This window comes from Equus caballus, chromosome 3 (assembly GCF_041296265.1).
Source record: "Equus caballus isolate H_3958 breed thoroughbred chromosome 3, TB-T2T, whole genome shotgun sequence".
In the NCBI taxonomy this organism is placed as follows: Eukaryota; Metazoa; Chordata; class Mammalia; order Perissodactyla; family Equidae; genus Equus; species Equus caballus.
The window spans coordinates 20995964-21013691 of record NC_091686.1 but is presented as its reverse complement, the minus strand read 5'-3'; the positions used below and the strand labels follow the sequence as shown (position 1 = coordinate 21013691).

The 17728-nt window shown below is 47.5% G+C and overlaps 1 protein-coding gene across 3 annotated transcripts in view; it reads right to left on the bottom strand.

Annotated features, from left to right (window-relative positions):
• Positions 1-17728, bottom strand: part of ZFHX3 (zinc finger homeobox 3) — a 1295343-nt gene that overhangs the window by 241329 nt on the left and 1036286 nt on the right. Inside the window, exon 1 of one of the 3 annotated variants that reach the window (XM_070263082.1) lies at positions 63-553. The exons of 1 other annotated variant lie outside the window; for it this stretch is intronic. The gene's annotated coding sequence lies outside the window, so the exon portion shown is untranslated. Of the gene's footprint in view, positions 1-62; positions 554-17728 lie in introns of those variants that run through there. One more of the 3 variants, XM_023637236.2, reaches the window with a different exon arrangement.

The following is a 17728-nucleotide window of genomic DNA, read 5'->3' as shown; positions in this document are numbered from 1 at the left end:
GGAGGAGCAGGCGGCGGCGGCGGCGGCGGGAAAAAAAAAAAGAGGGAAAAGTTGCCACTTACGCGGTTGCTTCTCCGGCGGCGGCGGCTGCAGCGGCGCTGCTGGCGGCGGCGGCGGCGGCGGGAGCTGGCGGCGCTTTTAATCCCGAAAAGAGGCGCTCGGGCCGCGGAGCCCATCAAGGCAGCAGCGGCGGCTGGCGGGGGTCGGCGGCGGCGGAGGACGCGCTGCTGGCGGCGGCGGCGGCGGCGGCGGCGGCGGAGCTGGAGCGCGCTCGGCGGAGCCCGGGGCGGGAGGCGGCCGCAGCCGGGGAGCCGGAGCCGCCGCCGCCGCTGCCGCCGAGCAGCATGGTTGGCGGGGAGTTTACAGCCCCCGGAGCGGGCAGGGGCCACGGAGGAGAAGCGGCGGCGGCGGCGGCAGCGGCTCTAGGCTGTAATTGGGATGCAAAGCAGGCGGTGGCGGCGGCGGCTGCGGCCGGGAGGAGGAGGAGGAGGAGGCGGCGGCGGCGGCGGCGGCTGCAGCGGTCGGAGGGGACGCGCTGGAAGTGGGAGCTGATGAGTGAAAAGAAAAAAAAGTCTTTGGATCTTTATTCTGCTAATTAGTTTCCTGCAAAAAATGGCTGTGATTAATTCAGTGCGCATGTGCTTCATTACCCAGGCACGACGGGAAGGGCTAATTAGCCACCTTCTGGATCAATAAGATTCAGCAAAAAAGAAAAGGGGGAGGTGGAGGGAGGCAGAGGGGAGGAAGGGAGGAAAAAAAAAAAAAAAAACAGGGGAAAGTGATGAGCAGGGCCAGGAGAGCAGGAAGAGAGGATGAGAGAAGAGCCCAGGAAGAGGGAGAGAGGCACCAAAAGTTTATGCATGTATTAAAAACACATACACACACACGGCACACGCACACGCACACACACACACACACACACCGAGAAGTGAAATGCAGAGAAGCAACAATAGGAACCTGGCTAAGATTTTTTTTTAAGATTTTTTTTCTTTCTTTCTCTTTTTTCTTTCTCCTTCTTTCTCGTTTTTTCTTTTTCTCTTTCTCTTCTTTTTTTGGCAAAAGCAGCGATGCTTAAATTAAATGGGAAGAAAGCATCTTCAACGAAGAGAGGAGTAAGGGGGGCAAGAATAGAGTGGGATAGCTTAAAGCAAAGATTTAAGTGAAAGGCAGAGACTTAGCATACAGGCCACTTTAAATTGCAAATCTGAGATTTTTTTAAAGGAGGAAAATTAGCTCCCCCCAAATTAGAGGACAAATATAGAAAATACGGAGATAACTTTAACACATACCATAGACTAGACAAAAAAATATATAATATGTTAATTTTGTCTTCTGAAATAAGAAGCGATCAATCTTCTCTGGTTCTTTAGAAGGAGAGGGGAAGGGGGGAGTGATGATTAGAAGAAATAAAAGGGGGAACGTGAATCAGAACTGAAAGGGGGTAACTTAAGGAAAGACAAGAAAAGGAAAAGTTGCACTTGGAAACAAGTCCAACTTTCTACCTTTCTGGACTGAAGAGAAAAGTAAAATCAATTTTCTCGTGTAAAACCTGGAAAGCAGATGTTTTCAAAACACAGGAAGCTATTTTGCCATCAAAAGCAGGGATGTAATAAAGGCAGTGAAAAATAATTTCAGACTAAATTCGTAAGAAAGAAAGCCAATATATTTAAATAGCGAGGAAAGGTCTAGAGTGGAGAAAGGGGGGAAATTACATACCCCTTCCCTAATGCCCCCCCCAAAAAAAAAAGTCTTAAAGCTACCTCCAAGAGTTTGGAGCAGAGTCTCGAAGCCAAAGGGCTTGAAATGAGAGGATGGATTTCAGATAAAGACTAGGAGCAGTACATCCACCAGAGCCCAAAGGAGATCCCTGGAATCAAAGACAGCAGCCAGGGACCCTGCTACTGTACCGATTCCCAGTACATCAAAGCCATCACTTAGGCGGGTGGACGGTACCTCCAAAAAGCAAGCAAACAAACGCAGGAAGAACAAGAGTCTCAGTCTCTCTCTCTTTCTCTCTTTCTTCCTCCCCCCCTTTCTAATCCTAGCCTTAGCGTCACTGCTACAGCAATAGATTTTTTTTAATGACAAGCATGTATTTATGTAAGTTCTAAATATGAACTAGTACCATTGAAATTACAATGTCTGGAATAAAATAAAATGCAATTTGCACTTTAAGTGATCTGCAAACAAATGTAAAAACAACATTTATGTTTGTGAAAGCATTATTAGTGAACCCTGTAACATCAGGTAGAGAGACAGCTCGCACTAAAACTTATTTTGCTTAGAAAAAAAAAATTTTTTGCCCAAGCCTAGCTGGATTATTTATTTTAGAAGGAATTTGGAAATTAATCAAGAAATCTGTTTGATTAGAAAGGAATTCTTCATTTTGAGAGATTTTTCCAATGCTCTTAAGAGCATGCAGCTTCTTAGTCAAGACTAGGGGGGAGGAAACGGGTTTAGGATTTTGCAGGGTTACCTCATCTAATCCTTCTGAATTCACTCTGGGAATAATGCTGTTTTATTTAGAAAAAAAAAAGAAAATACATTTAGAAAAATCGGGGGTTTCCTCTCTATGAGCCAAATCTGGATTGCCATTCAAACTTTTCCTGGCTGCTTTTCCATGCGGGACAGTTGATCAATAAAGCCAAGTCCAGCCTGGCTTGCTACAGGTTTCACCAGTCAGTGCTTGCAAAACCTTTGTCATTTTCTAAAAATAAAAAAGCTAAAAGTTATTGTAGAAGAAGGGGCTTTTTTTTGTCCCCTGCACAATGTGTCTTTTGTGAGGTTAATGCCATTCTGGGCTCTCGCTAGCCCTGGACAATGGGAACTCTCCAGGAGCCTGCAAAGACTCTGGCTTTTTTCTTTCTTGATTTTTTTTTTTTTTTAAGGGAAGGATGAAACATTCCTACAGTCCAAACACAACTTCTACTTTGATTAAATAAATATTTATCTTTATTGTAGCCATTGTATATTTTTACCTTCAGTTTGTCCGGTTTCTGATTATTATTTTAAATTTTTCATTGACAACAGTTAATCTTTTTTTTTTTCCCTTTCAGTCCAAAATGCAGGTCAGTGTAAAATGTAGCTGACTGAAGGAAGACTGGTAAATTCTGAATTTTTCCATAATATGTCAGGTAAGGAAAATTGTTCAGACCCTCAGGAGTATGTATTTGCTTCCTATTTATCTGTCTTCACGAATCTTCATAAATCTGTTAGTTTATTTTTTTAAGATGTAGCAGAATTAAGTTTCTCCTTGTACATCTTGAAAACTCACTTAAAGGCTATGTATTTATTTTCTTTTAAAAATGTAAATAGTACTAGAAGCGAACTTGTAGCTTGTTTCTTATACAAAACGGCGCTGAGGAGGTCAGTCTCCCCAGTGGTATAGGGTATTTGGGGGAAATTCTGGATATAAATGTATTTCATGTTGCAATATAGGAAAATGTCAGCTTAATCTGGTAAATACTTATGCTAATTTTACTGAGTGAATTCGTTATAAGGAGGAGAGGTACCAAGCTCTTATGATTGAATAATGCTCAGGCGATAATCCAGCATCTATATGGATTATTTTATGTACAAAATGAAAAAAGGAACTGAGAAATTCAGAATCTAAATCCTTCATTTAGCTGGCAAGAGGGCAGAAAATTTTAGACTAATCTGTTTTTAAGACATTTACAGTAGAGAGGGAAAGTGGAATGTAGGCTAAATATTGCATTGATGTGTATATTTCTCTGCCTCTCGCTCAAATGAATGGATGTATATATAAACACAAAGATATATGCATAAATGGGTAGATAAATATACATTTGGATGACTTTAGGTATCTCTGCATCTGTGTGTGAGTGTGAATATATATATGCACAAGAATATACAAGGTGTACATACATGCAGGTCTTGTACAGAGCTATGCGTGTGCTCTGTGCTCTTGCTGGGGGTTTTTGTTTCCAGATCTGTTTGAAGCTACTTTTTTGCAAATATATAACATAGAAGTGTTGGTTTAATGATGAAGATGTGGATGGTGAATTTGCGGAAGAATCTGCTCCCCTGCAATTTTCAGAATCTGGGGTTGCAGTGTGAGCAGCTATTATTTGGACCAAGGGCTAAAGATGCGATGGGCCAGTCTTAAGGGGGAAGGGAGGTGAAGGGGATCTTAATAGATCTCACTCCCAAAGAGCCTAGATTCTGGGCCCTGGGTTTTCTTCTGCTGGGGCACTGGGGACACAAAAACAAAAAAAGGAGGAGGAAGAAAAAAAGAAAACCCCGTGTGGAGGCAGGGGAGGTTGAAAGAACGCCTCTCCGTCCAAGTCCAGAGCTACATCTAAGGGAAGGGTTTTGAATGTGTATTGTTATTCTAAGTCTATTGTATGTACGTGTTACTGTCCTTTCATTTGCCACGACAACATATGGATTCCATAAATGCAGACATGCCGAAGTGCATCTGTCTGGGTAGTTAACACGATCCAAACATCCCTCTTCGTTCCGCTAACTCCGGCTCTTCCTCGGGCTCCCCGGCAGCGCTCCTCCGGGCCGGGCGGCCCGTGCCTCAGGCTTGCAGCGCCCCGCAGTCTCGCCCTTTTGTGATCTCCTCGTGGGATCCAAGGTGCCGCGCCGAGGAGGCGGGCTGCTCGCCGTGCCGGGGTCAGAGGCGCCGCTGCCGCCGGCCCCTGAGCGTGAGGGGATGAAAGGGTTAAACTGCCCGAGCCCCGGGGAAGGGGCTGCGCTCATCCCGGAGCGAGGTGCAGCCACCAGCAGCTGTGATTTAGGGGTCAAGTCCGAGATCACCTTTCTCCTGCCTCTGGAAATAGCAGAAGATGTGGTGGGGGGGACAAAAAGGAGAGAGCGGCAGCCAGGCGCTGCACTTGGCGCTCCATCCATCCGTTCCCTCCTCCCACCCCCCCAGCCCATCTCCTGACCCCCAGTCAAATCGAACAGTTCCTCTTTCTCCTAGGGGTGCGGGGTGAGGTTCTTCTGAGCATCCAGAATTGCTCCATCCACAGCTCTGTCCTATGGTTAAACCACTGTGCCCCAAGCTTCAACCACCAAATCAGAAAGTTTGCTCTTAATGCGCCAGAGGATGAGCAGCTGGGTCTGGATAAAAATTGCTCCCTGCTTGCGGAAAACAGGGGTGCCCTTTGCAGAATGGGGGAGTTTGGATGTTGGCGCCAACCACTCAGACTCGGCTCATGCTCCTCACAGCCATGAGCGGATGTACACAGTGGTGTCCATTACGTGCAGCTTCTTGCTTTGTGCCCACATGTTCGGTCACTAGCTTTCTTTCCCCCAACTCAGGCAGCCTGGAGAATACTTTTGTCAAAATATTTATCACGCCTGAAAGATAACCAAAAACCAAATTCAGATGTGTTTCTGAGGCATTTCACTGGAAAAGAGCAAAGCGTCTGAAGTCCCCTTTTGTTTTGGCGCTGCGTGGGTGCGCCAGGTTATGGGTCTCAGGGCTCAGGTGACGTCCTAGGGACCGTAGGGGCGTGTACACGGTGCCCACAAAAAGGGCTTCAATTGAGAAAGAGCTTCCCAAATCCATCCCCGCAAGGTTGGATTTCAGGACAACGACAGCTCTTTTTTAAAGTTACTCCAAGAAAAAGGAGTTTTTGGTGGGAAAAGAACTGGCTCAAAATGACAGAGAGAAAGGGGAACTAGATCCCTGGGGGACAGGAGGCAGGTAGGGGGTGCTGAGAGTAGACAGGGAGACAAGCAAGTGAGGAGGTCCACATACAAGGGCAGGCAGGGGAGGCTGGGCGGCGCGCTCCCCAGACGCTCCCTCCAGCTGCCAGAGTGAGGGCGCATCACCCCGACTTCAGCTTCTGCTTCCAGGGCCAAGAGAGGACCAGCTGGTCCAGAAGGCAGCTGAGGTCTGTCTTCCTAGCCCCGGTGCCCCTAACCCCTCCAGAGCCTCCAAACCACGGAAATCAAACCAAATTGGCCGCTCGAATCTAGAGAGGTTTCATCCCTGGGGCAGGGGGGAGGGGACAAGCCTTTTTTTTTTTTTTCTTTTGAACTCCCGATTCAAAAGAGACCACAACCTACTCTTGAGTGCCATCCCCAGTACATGGATTGTGGGTTTGTTTCATTCTTTCATTCTTTTTTTCCCTATTTCTCAGAAGTAAAACCTTTAAAGAATTAGCCCCAAACTTGGAGCGCCCGGGTCCTTGAAAGAGTTCCAAATGATAAAGCCTGCCCTTCATTTCGAATACATGGCGCATTGTGAAAATGCAGGGCAATTAGTCAGTTCTAGGGTTTGAGTCAGATTCCCACTTTCCTTGGCTCCTTTGCAATGGAAATCTGAAATCCAACCTGGGGGCAGGAGGCGCCTCGGAGCTGGTGGCTCTCCTGGGTTCCGCACCGCCCGCCCCACCGGCAAGCGTTGGCTTCCCTTTTGGTGACCTGGTACCAGAAGTTTGCACTACATCTAAAGCCTGGGGCGGGTAAAGAAGAGAAGAGAGAACTAACCTCATCTCAACGCAACAAAGTGAACAACTCGAGGGCAAGAGACCCTTGGTCTGCTACGTTCGCTTTAGGGATTTCCAAGGGCATAACTTGGGGAGGGGGAACGATCGAGGCTTCCGACTTGCCAGCCGGAGGCAGAAAAAAGGGATCCTTGAGAGGCACGGGCGGCGGGCTTGGGAGCACGACTGCGAGCGGGTAACTGAGACCTGGCGCCCATTTGCACAGAGCTTGCTAGGGCCGGCGTGGGGAGCCGGTGCCCATGGTAGCACGTGCATTGTTGACACGCAGACACGCAGGCGTGCGCTAATGGAGGGATGCGCGGCTGAGCAATCCCCGATGCCTGCATTTCTTGCAGGCATGGCTTGTTTAATAGCCAGGGAATTGAGTGCCTTGTCCCTCCCTCCCCCCCTTTTTTTTTGCTGAGAAATGTAAAAAGGGACCTATACCATGTACATATTCTGAAGATACGTGCGTTTTTTTTCTTGAGAAATACCTAGCGCCATAATATTTCTGATTTAAGGGACAAGGGAAATCTTTGAAGTGAAGGAAATCAGTGGGGGACGAACTATCTTTTCCTGATTTTTTTGCGCCTTTCCTCAAAGCCGGTAATGGGATTTAAAATGAGAGATCCCCAGTCCTCATCCTCCCTCTCATTCCATTTCGCTCTCTTCGCCCCAGAAAACATCTGCAGTAACTGACTGTACGTCTAAGGGGACGGTTTAAAGAGAAACAAGGTTTGGGGTGCGCATCAACTTTCTTTTTCTCTTACAAATGAAGCTGAAAAAAAATTCCAAGGACAATTTAAGCACCAAACAACATCGAACAGATATTTTTCCAAAGCAAAAATTTTCCAATTCGTTTGTTTCCCATTCTTAGGAACAGAGAAAAAGGTAAACTCGATGTTCCTCCACATGGATGGCACGAAATTTGGGGCCAGCGCTTGGTTAAGGCTGGCGGGCAGAGAGCGCAGCCCGGAGGAGTCTGGTGCCTGCCAGGCCGGGGGCGCACGGGCTGGGACTCTGGCTAGCTGGGCTCCCCGCGAATGTCCTGTGGGCCCAGCCGGTGCCAGGGCAGTGGCCCCCTGTGGGCGCGGCCGCCTCTCTCTTTAATTCCAGGGCTCCGCAGGGCAGCAGGGACATTCGACGCCAGTTTCCTCTGGCCAAGACATAGGGCGCACCCTTTTTGCGTCCGTTCTCCTGCCCCCAGGGCTCGGTGTTGTAGCGACCAGGCGCTGTTCTTCCCTGCCCAAGATCCATAACCTCACGGACCCCGACGGTTTCCCGAGACACTGATCACAGTTCACTGAGCCAGGGCGCGCGTCCCTAATGTCTGGCACACTCAGCCCTATTTGGGGAAACCTTTATTCTCCTGCCGGCTCAGGGCTCGCGAGAGGAAGCTGGGGCGCTCAGGCCCTTGGAGACGCTGACTGGGGAACTTAAGCTGGCGCGGAACTGCTGCCCTGGGACCCGGGCGCCCCTCACAGGTGCGCGCAAGGCACAGTCCCACCGCCCCTCGCTGGGCGGGGAAATGGCCCCGGGCGGAGCGATTCGATCACCACCCCATGGCGCCGCTGCAGGGCCCCCCCACCCCCCCCCCCCCGAAAAACTGCTAGGCCCGGGGCCTGGCCCCAGCAGCCACCCGGGAAGGAGAGGGCAAGGCGGCGGGTACACTTCGTGCGGGTGTCTGAGCTCCCAGGCCCAAAGCCTGCCTCCCGCCCACTTCCCACTCTCCACCCTGGGCCGCTTGTGGTTCGATTCTCTCTCCACCGCCCTCACCCGGCTTCCCAACTTCTTTCGGGACACAGATGCTCCAACTCCATCCTGCAGGGCACCAAGGTGGGGCCGTAGTGTCGACCAGCGGGGACAGTTGGGGGCCCTGAACCCAACTGCGGGAGGACACGGGGCGGGGTTCCCGGGCAGCCGCTCCTGCCGAGGCGGCCGGGGAAAGCTGTGAGTGGAGAACCCCCTGGGGCCCTGCTCGCCACTGAGGCAGACCAGAAAGCGGGCTGGCCAAGGAGGTGGGAGTGGATGTTTAGGGTTAGCTAGGGGCCGACTCGAGGAGTGCCTGTGTCTGCGTGTTTGGTTCTGCACGTCTCCCTCGGTCTCATTTTGTCTGGGAAGAAAGAGGAAAGCGGGCAGATTTGTGCCGACCCCTCTTCCCGCAGTCTGGGAACGCTGCAGCAGGAAGAATTGCTCATAACGACACTTAAGCCCCGACACTTGAATGCTAAAGGTTAAACTTACAGTCTTCAGGGAAGGGCTTCCTGCCAACTGGAACAGTGGTGTGCCTGCTACAGGCTCTCCTCCACCCTTCCCTGCCCCCCTCCAGGTACTGCCAGCGTCACTGGCTCTGGGCGTTTGTGCGCTTCAGCTAGAGGTGCCCTGGGTGCTGGCTTTTCCTACCACCCCCCCTTCCAGGGAACCTCTCCTTCCTTGTCCCCCCCCCCCCATTATTTTGCCTGTGGCCCTTTGTACCTCTGTTTTCCCTTGGGGTCCCTGACCTGTGGGTTCCAACTAGTTCCTGCTGCAGAGTTGAAGTGAACCCTCCCCTGCAACAGAGATGCAGAGTTCATAAAGGGCGACACTTGGGGGGAAACCACACTTGTCCTTTGCCCCTTTGCTCTGGAAACTTGGTGGCCCCTGCAACTTGGCACAAACAAAACCAGAGCTAATACATTGAACTTAGTGCCCAGCATTGGAGGGGTCTGAAGGGAGACCGTGGCTGTAAGAGGGCAGATGGGGGGCCAGACTTTCAGGCTGGGAAGCCTCTCCGAAAGGAACAGCTATGGGGGTCCGGGGTGGGGGTTTCTGTATCCCAGGAACCCTGTTCTGGGAGCCTGGGACCAAGAACAACTCTTCCCTTTCCCTCCTGACTCCCCCCCCCCAAATGATGGTGAGATTCAGCTCAGCACCTTTAAAAGAGCCTGGAGCAGGAGAAGGGTGGTGTAGTAAAGGGGATGAAAGTCAGCTCTCAGGAGCCCAGCCAACAGCCCTATTCTCTTCATGCCTCCCTGAAAGCTCCACATTTGTCGAGCACCTACTGTGTGTTAGTTCCCTGGCAGGCACTTTATATGTAATTGCATTCAGTTCTCCCAGCGGCCTTGGGAAACTGGTATTATTACCAGTATTAGGGTATACAGATGAGGACTATCAGACTCAGAGATTAAGATCACACAGCTATCAATGAAATGAAGCTCAGCTTCATTTCGAACTCAGCTCCAACTGGCTTTAAAGCTATTTCTATTACATCGTCTGCCTCTTGTCAAGGTCAGGAGAACCAGGGCCCCAAGGGAAGACAGGAGAGATATGCAGTGCAGATGAGCTGAGGGGAGGGAAGGAACAATATTCTGGGAAGGGTTCTCTGGTTTTGGTGTGGATTCAGGGCTAGATTCAGGCTGGGAGACATGTCACTGAAAGTCACGGAGGATTTCGTCTAAGGGCCAAAAGACAGAAAGAACAATGAAATACAACAACATGCACAGGCCCCCAGGATGACAGCAACCTAAAGTCCCCCTGAAACAACTGTCCAGTGTAGCCCTGGATTTGTTGGCCTGTGCAGGCCATACCAGGGGAAGTTCAAAGCGGCCTCTTTTGTTTTACTTTGTAAATTTTCTTACTGTGTCCGAAGCTCAGACAAGTTCCTAACTTCTGTGAGTCAGCAGGCTAACAGGAAGGGATGATCAGATGACCAATTACTCATGAACAAATAAGAGAAAATCCAGAAAACTGGGAAGAAGAGAGGGCAGTGACATCCAAATGGCAGGCCTTAGAAGCGTCTCCTGGGCACATTGGGCTTGCCCCAGGGGCTCAGGTTTTCAGGCCCTGGCTTCAGAGCACTGGGGAGGATATGTGAGGCAGCAGACCCTCAGCCTCTCAGTAGAAAAATGCCTGCTTTGTGGATACTGACGTTGGGACATGAGAGTCTTCCACTAAAACTGGCCGCCAGTGTGCCACCAGGCACTGAAGCACTCCTTCGGGCGTTCTGCAGCAAGGGGATGAGGGGGCCAGCACTGTGGGCTGATGTCTCCTCACTGTGTTTAGCTGGGTTGATATGGGCTGAAGCGAGTGTGTGTGACTGGGCAGGACTGGCCAGGCCCACATGGAGGAGTTGCTAAAAGCCTTGTTAAGGAAGTAGTCCTGACCAGGCAATCCAATTACATAATGCTGCAAAAATAACTCTGGGCTGGGAGTCTTGTCAGAGTGACGTATTTTGTTAAACGAGAGGGGTATCAAATATCTATCTTTCACCCCAAGGGCTGAAAGTACACTGTGGCACTCATGTTCCCCCTCCCCCCCGTGGCATAAGGGAAGTGGGGGGTGGGGGGGGGGCGGACAGCAAGGATGCACATATTTATTTCCCCTCCTGTTTTTCCCAGGTGCAACTAAAGCGAACTGCTCAACTTGGCTGTATTCTGTCAGCTCCTAAGTCCATGTCCAGAGTCACATATACTCAGATTAGTCTTGCAGTGTCCCTGCTATAAACAGATCAGGGCAGGCTGAGGGAAAGAAATGAGGGGAGAGAGAGGAAGAAAAGAGAAGAAAAAGAGAGAAAGCATTTTTCTGTTTTGTTTGTTGGTGGAGCAGGGTGGCAATGAATTATCTTATTTCTATCTAGACTAGAAGAGGCCTCCCACCACAGTGACCAACTGGTCCCAGTTTGCCCAGGACTGTCCTAGACTTAAAACTGCATTCCAGGAACCCCCTCATCCCTGGAAAACTGAGACAGTTGGTCACTCTCCCTGCCACAGGCTTCGGCCAAATTTCCACAAGGACATAGAAAATTATGACCAAAATAAGGTAGTTCCTTTCAATTCAAAATTATTCAAAGAATGACCTAAATAAGCCATTCCATCATAGATGCAAAGGCCCTGTTTCCAGGAATTTGAGGAAAGAGCCATATACCTCCCCAAACACACCATTTGGGCCTTTCCAGGTGGAAAAATCACCTGTTCCATCCAGTCTGTTTTTCAGATAGAGTTTCAAGACGTGCCTTTGCCATTCTAAAATGCCCTGAACTGCCATGTTTTGGCTGGGGACTGTTTTATATCATTTTGAAAAAACTTTGCTTGAAAATCATAGTAACTTGTCTTTTTTTCACCTAATCTCTTTCCTGGGGTCTCAGTTCCTCCCTGTGGGCACCACGTCACATACTGAGCTGTAGCAAACTCCTTTAATATATTCTCCTGGAGTCTGTTAGCATCCTCTTTTCCCTAATGTTGATAATCACAGCATCTGATCCTTTCATTCTACACTGCAGCCTTCCAATCCATCCTTAATCTAGACCCATCTGACCTCCTTCCAAGGAGACAAATGAGGATAAGCAATCCCGCCGCCCAAGACACAGCATCTGAGCTCAGATTTACAGTCATCTTCACCTCCATTCTTTTTTGAAATCAAAATGTCTCTAAACTCCTTGATCTAATTATAAAAGCAAATAGCTTTCCCTCCCTGAGTCATATGCCTTGGCTTGTAAAAGTGCAGTTCCACTCGGAGACCACCTTGCCGCCAACATGAACACCGGCTTGTTCAGGACGCAGCAGAGAGGAAAGGGTGCGGCAGCAGCGCCTCCCGCCCTTCCCCAGCAGGCGCAGCCTTTATGGAGTCTATTTCCAGTCTGTTTACCTGGCAAGGCCCACGTGACCAATCCAGAAGGAAATGCTGACATCATTGTCTCTCTCTCACACATGTGCGCCTCCCTCCCTCCCTCGTCCCCACTGCCGGCTCTGCCTGCATTCCGGCGTCCATCCTCTCCGCCTCTCCCCCTCGGGCGCCCGGCCCCCTCCCCCAACACTCACGCCTTCTCCCACTTATTTCTCTCTCTTTCTCGTGTCACACTTTCCTTTGTTTTCTTTTCCCTTGAAGGCTGTCTCCTAGACTATCTTGAGCGCGCGCACACACACACACACACACACAGTCACTTCTGGGTGCCCTTTTCTTTTTCCTTCAGCAAGCCTTTCTTCCTCTTTTAATCTCTTTTCAGATCTGTGGCCATTGAGTCTTCACTCTGTTTTAAAAATACACTTCCTCTTTCTCTATAGGATGGAGATTTCTTTAAAAAAAAAGAAAGAAAGAAAGAAAGAAAGTCTGGAAAGCCTAGAAAACCTTCCAGGCCAAGGGTGTGGGGAGGGCAGAGCCAGGCTGCTCCCTCCAGCCACTCAATTTCCTGCTCCACTGGGCTTGGAGATTTAGGTGTTGGGCGTTTGGTCAAACATGCCTTATTTATTTATTTATTTGCAGCCTTTCCTCTTCCTGTTTCCTGCTTACGTTTCCATCACTGCTGCAGGCCTGGGCACCCTCCCTTCCCCAGAGTCAGACCACAGGTCCCAGCCACTCTTGGCCTAGTGCAGAGGGAGGATGTGCAACTGGCTCCTGGTCTTTGCTGCCGCTGCTCTTCCTCATTCTGTCAGGAACAGAGGAAGCTTCTCAGCATCCTCCTAGCCCTGAGACCCAGGGAGCTGGGAAGACCCCAGAGGCAGGGAGGAGGGGCAGCAGTCAGCGCAGGTGCCTCCGTGCCTGTTCAAAGGGCTATTTATATGAGGAACCAGGTGGCAGGGCCCTGGGGTTCGGCTGCCCCGGGAAAGCTTTCTTGGTGCACATGGGCACAGAGCCAAAGCATGCAGTTTAGAGGAAATGTTTAATAAAGACATGGGAGCCTCAAACTGTCTGTTTATCCTTACAGAAAAGTGGAGATATGATATCCCTGGAAACACCAAAAGCAGACCACAAGGTAGTGAGCTAGAGGGTGGAACAACTGGGGGGAATCAAAGGGAATAGTTCGCCTGGGCCAGAGGGCAGAACACAGACTCCCACTAGCCATTTTGCTCCCACTTCCCACCCCAGGTTGTCATCTCCTGTGTTCATACACCTTTTAGTTTTGGGTGGGGTGGTGAGGTGAGGTGGAAGGAGGCATGGGAAGATCATGCAAGAGTGAGACCATTAAGTAATCATTGCTTGGGGATGAATTCATAAACCCCAAGGCAGGTAAACGTGGGACTCTACCAGGAGGATATGAGTGCTTTGATGCGGATGTTTACCTTTATACAGAAAGTTATATAGAAAATCAGAAATACAGCATCTGTTGTGAGACCCTAGTAAAATCCAGATGTGGGACCTTCAATGTTAACAAATTACTGATCTTCAATGTTTAGATACATTCCTATGTCTTGAGAAACATTTCCAGCACTATGTCTGTTAGGATGGCCCTGGCAACCAGGAAGCACAGAATTCAGATATTATGAGTTTACCTTCTTGAGATCTTTTCACAGATCGGTGGACAAAGCTGGCAGTAGGGTCTGGTTGTGGAGGTCCAGCCATAGATAAGTCTCTGCAGGCATGTCAAGATCTAAATCCCCTTCAGACATGCTGGGAATCTGGATTTTTCTACAAGCATTAAAATATTTTGTACAAGTTCTAATTTTAAACTTCCAAATGTTATAGGCCAAGGACTCACTGTTTTGAGTTGTCAATTAGGTAGATAGCTCTGTTGGTCAATCAAATGATTTTTGTGGCTTTAGAACCCAAATAAAGTGGTGTTGAGAGTCTCAAAGTCATTCTTATTATCTACATGAATATTTATGGAACCCTGGCTGAATTAAAAGTCCAAAAGAATGAGGTGGAACACGGCTTCCAAAGTCCAGGCTGTGAGTTTGAGATGCCTCTGTCACGGATTCGACACTGTCGAATTATTATCAATTTTTGTCAAACTAAAGCCTAAAGTGCTGGGAAGGGGTGATAGAGGGTGGTGGGAATTATGTGAAACAATATAGAAGGGTTCTAGGTCTTTTAATTTGGTGCCTTTCAACTTTGGAGGGACCTAGGAAATGATGTGTGGGAAGTTCTCCTCCCACCCTTGAGTCTAGCTCAGGTTCACCTCTTCAAGTGAATCCTGTCCCAGGCGCAGTGTTGAAGTTGACTTCACCCATCTTCTCATATTCAGCTCTCTGGGTAGGTTTCCTGGATTCGTTTACTACTATACAGGCATCAAAATAATGTCAACAAGATCCATTTGCTTCACTACTCAATACCTGTGACGATGTGGAAATGCACATGCATTTATGAATGGATTTGTATTCATGTTATGGGTTACCCCACCTGCTTCCCCAAGGATAGGCACCATATGGAGTACACACTGTACACATCTCCAGAAAGGCCCACGGTTCTAATTGGTACTCAGTGATGTGCCCATGGTGAAGAGGAGGATAATGATAATGTTGATGATGACGATGATGATGATGACGACACTGAATTGCTATTAACGATTCCAAGATGCTAACCGTTCTGGGCCTAGGGATATGCCTGACAAAGACTGACTGACTGAATGAATGCATAGTTTAGGACTTCCACAGAGTGGTTTTCTGAGATCTGGTTCTTTATTTCTTTTTAAATAATTACTCATTACATATTAAAAGAAACAATCTCAACTACTGAGCCTGTGGGATTGGCTAAAATGACCAATAATAATAGTACAAGGTGGATTGACAATCACTTTTCATCATCAGCGTATTTAAAAATATATGATTTAGTTACTTACCACTTCTCTCTCTCAAGGCAAATGGTCACAGAACAGAAAGCCCTTTGCTGGTACCTAGTGCATAGAACCTCTCTCCTAATCTGCTCAGGGCAGGACATCAGAGAGGTGATGATGGAGCTCAAGACAGACATGCCTGATAGTCAAGGCATGAAGAAGGCCTGCAAGTCAGAGACGGATATACTTTGCAGTGATGTACAATATATAAATCAATAAACAGATTAAAAAATATACAGAGAAGTGAATAAATATAAGAAAGGATTCCTTAACTACCTGAAAGAATGAAGATCTTTTCTTAAAACTTAGAGAGTGGAAAGATCACCAAAGATGGGTTCTGGCGCCAGCTCTGCCACTAAGAGTCGAACAGCCTCCAGCAAGTCACTTAATCCTCAGAGTGTGTTTTCTCCTTGTAAAATGGAGATAAGCGTACACACCCCACAGGGCTTGCTTGAGGAGTAAATGAGAAGGTAGATATACAGCATCTAGCACAATGCCTGGCACTTGACAGGTGTTCAATACATGGTAGAAATGAGTAACATTATCCTGATACTAGTGACCTGTCTGCGCTTTTGGGCTGGACTGTGAAGATCAAATGATTGTGAACTAGAGGGCCCTAAAAAAATCTAAGATATTCTTTTTAGGTATTAGTGGGCTCTGGGTTGAATCTGTTAGTAATGGGAAATGGGGCAATGGGATAAAGATATATAATCAAGGACAAACTTTCTCTGTATACAGGTATCTGAGATACCCAATTTCAGCCATAAAGTTACTGAAATATGAGGAACACAAGCAGCCACCAGACTTCCTCGGGGGGGTCTTGTGAGGAGTAATAGTTTAAAATGACACAAAGTTACGAAGGCGCTTGGATTCCCTGCAGCAGGGGAGATATGCAAATCCAAAGACTAATCATCCACGTAATATCATAACCATTTCTAGCTGCAGACTCTTTCCTAGGCTGAAATAGAATTTCCAGAAGTGTCCTTCCCTTTTGGAATTACAGAGTATGACAGATTTATTTCCACACATCTCACTTGCTTTCAGAGTTATTGTTTCCTCTTATTTTTTTTCCCTCTCTTTGGTGATAGAGAAGCCTGAGAACTGATCCTGTCGGGAAGTTCTTGGGGAATTTTCAGAAGGATGTAGAAGCAGGGTATATGAATGCCTTTGAGCAGGCAGCATCTATTTTATTTTATTTATAACCGATCTTCTGAGCATATCTAAATAATCAAAACCATGAATGACAAACACGTCAGCTCTCTTTTTCAGGATTCAAAGGATCCTTTTGGAGTAAGTTACTGTCATTTCTTCCTCTTAAAGCAGATCAGGTAACTTTTCCCCTGTTGCAGGGCCTCTCAGAAGGGATGTGCTATTAAATCCACACCCCAGGATGGGAGCACCAGTGCCCGCTGGACATCTAATGCCAATCCCCAAATTTTCTGAATTTATCAACCAGGATGTCGCAGGTTCAAGCATCTTGCTGAATAAAATATAGATTACATTTATCACTTTGCCTCAGTCTACTAAAATCTTGTTACTCTTTCATAGAAAAAAATGAATCAGTTTGACAGGACTTGTTCTGTCAAGTGATATAAATTCTCAACACTGTATTCACTACAGATTATTCTAGAGATGATTTGGCCATCATTTTTTTTTTCAGGTAAATTTCCAGATTAGGATATTACGAACTTCCCTTTTGCTTTTTAAAAATAGAGGCGTTAATCCTGGTTCTTTTCAGTCTTTCAAAGTTCTTAAAAATGAAATTACTCTCCCCATGATTTTAGCCAATAACAGATTCCCTTATAAAAAACTTTTACTCTGCAAGAAATCTACTTTAAAAACACGTGTTTCTACCAGCATTTAAGAAATATTTAAAAGCTGATCATGCAAAAACAATGAGGAAGCAAATGGTTAAGGCTTAAGACTTCTACTTAGACAAGCCTGTTTCGAGATCTCTCCCATGGATTTGCGTATTATCTGAAGAGATTTCTGAACTAAATGGGTTCAAGGTCAAAGACAGGTATGGTGAATTTTCAGATTGTGTCAATCTTGTAAGTCTCATGCATGTTAAAGCCATTATTTTCCATAAATATATTGAAAATCCACTAGGAAGTAAATGAGAAAAATGGGAGAAAGTGTATGGAAAACCTCATAGCTTATACTTCTTGACATAAATTGCAGTGACCGTAGGGTCTGCACACTTCCTGAAATCTCCAGGCTTAATAAAAACTCAGTATTTCCAGAACGCACACCACATGGATACAACCTCAAAGTCAGAAAAGCCCCAACTCTGTAATGACCAAGATGGGAGCACAAAGGTGACATCCTTGAAATGAAATTCATGTATCTTGGGTACTCCTGGGTATCTCTAGGGTTTGGGATTTCTAAGTTTAATGGAGATAGATGCTTGCTTAGAGGCTCTGAAGCAGAAAACCCACCTTGCTCTCGACAGGTCAAAGCTTGGTATTTACCAATCTTTGTGAGCCTGAAATTTAAGTTCCTTTATCCTTTCTTTGGCCTACCATGCTGAGTCCCAGCCCAGGTTTCCCCAGCCACCCACTGTTTTCACTTTGGCCTCTGGATTGCTCAGCACTGCTGGAGATGTAAAGAACTCGAGTTGACTGCACCCTATACAAAGTTCTGCAATGCAAGAGCCGATCATGGATGGCTGTTGACTCCTCAACAAATTCTTCAAAGCTACTACTCCACACCTTTTCTACATTCCTTGAGCCCCCACCAATCT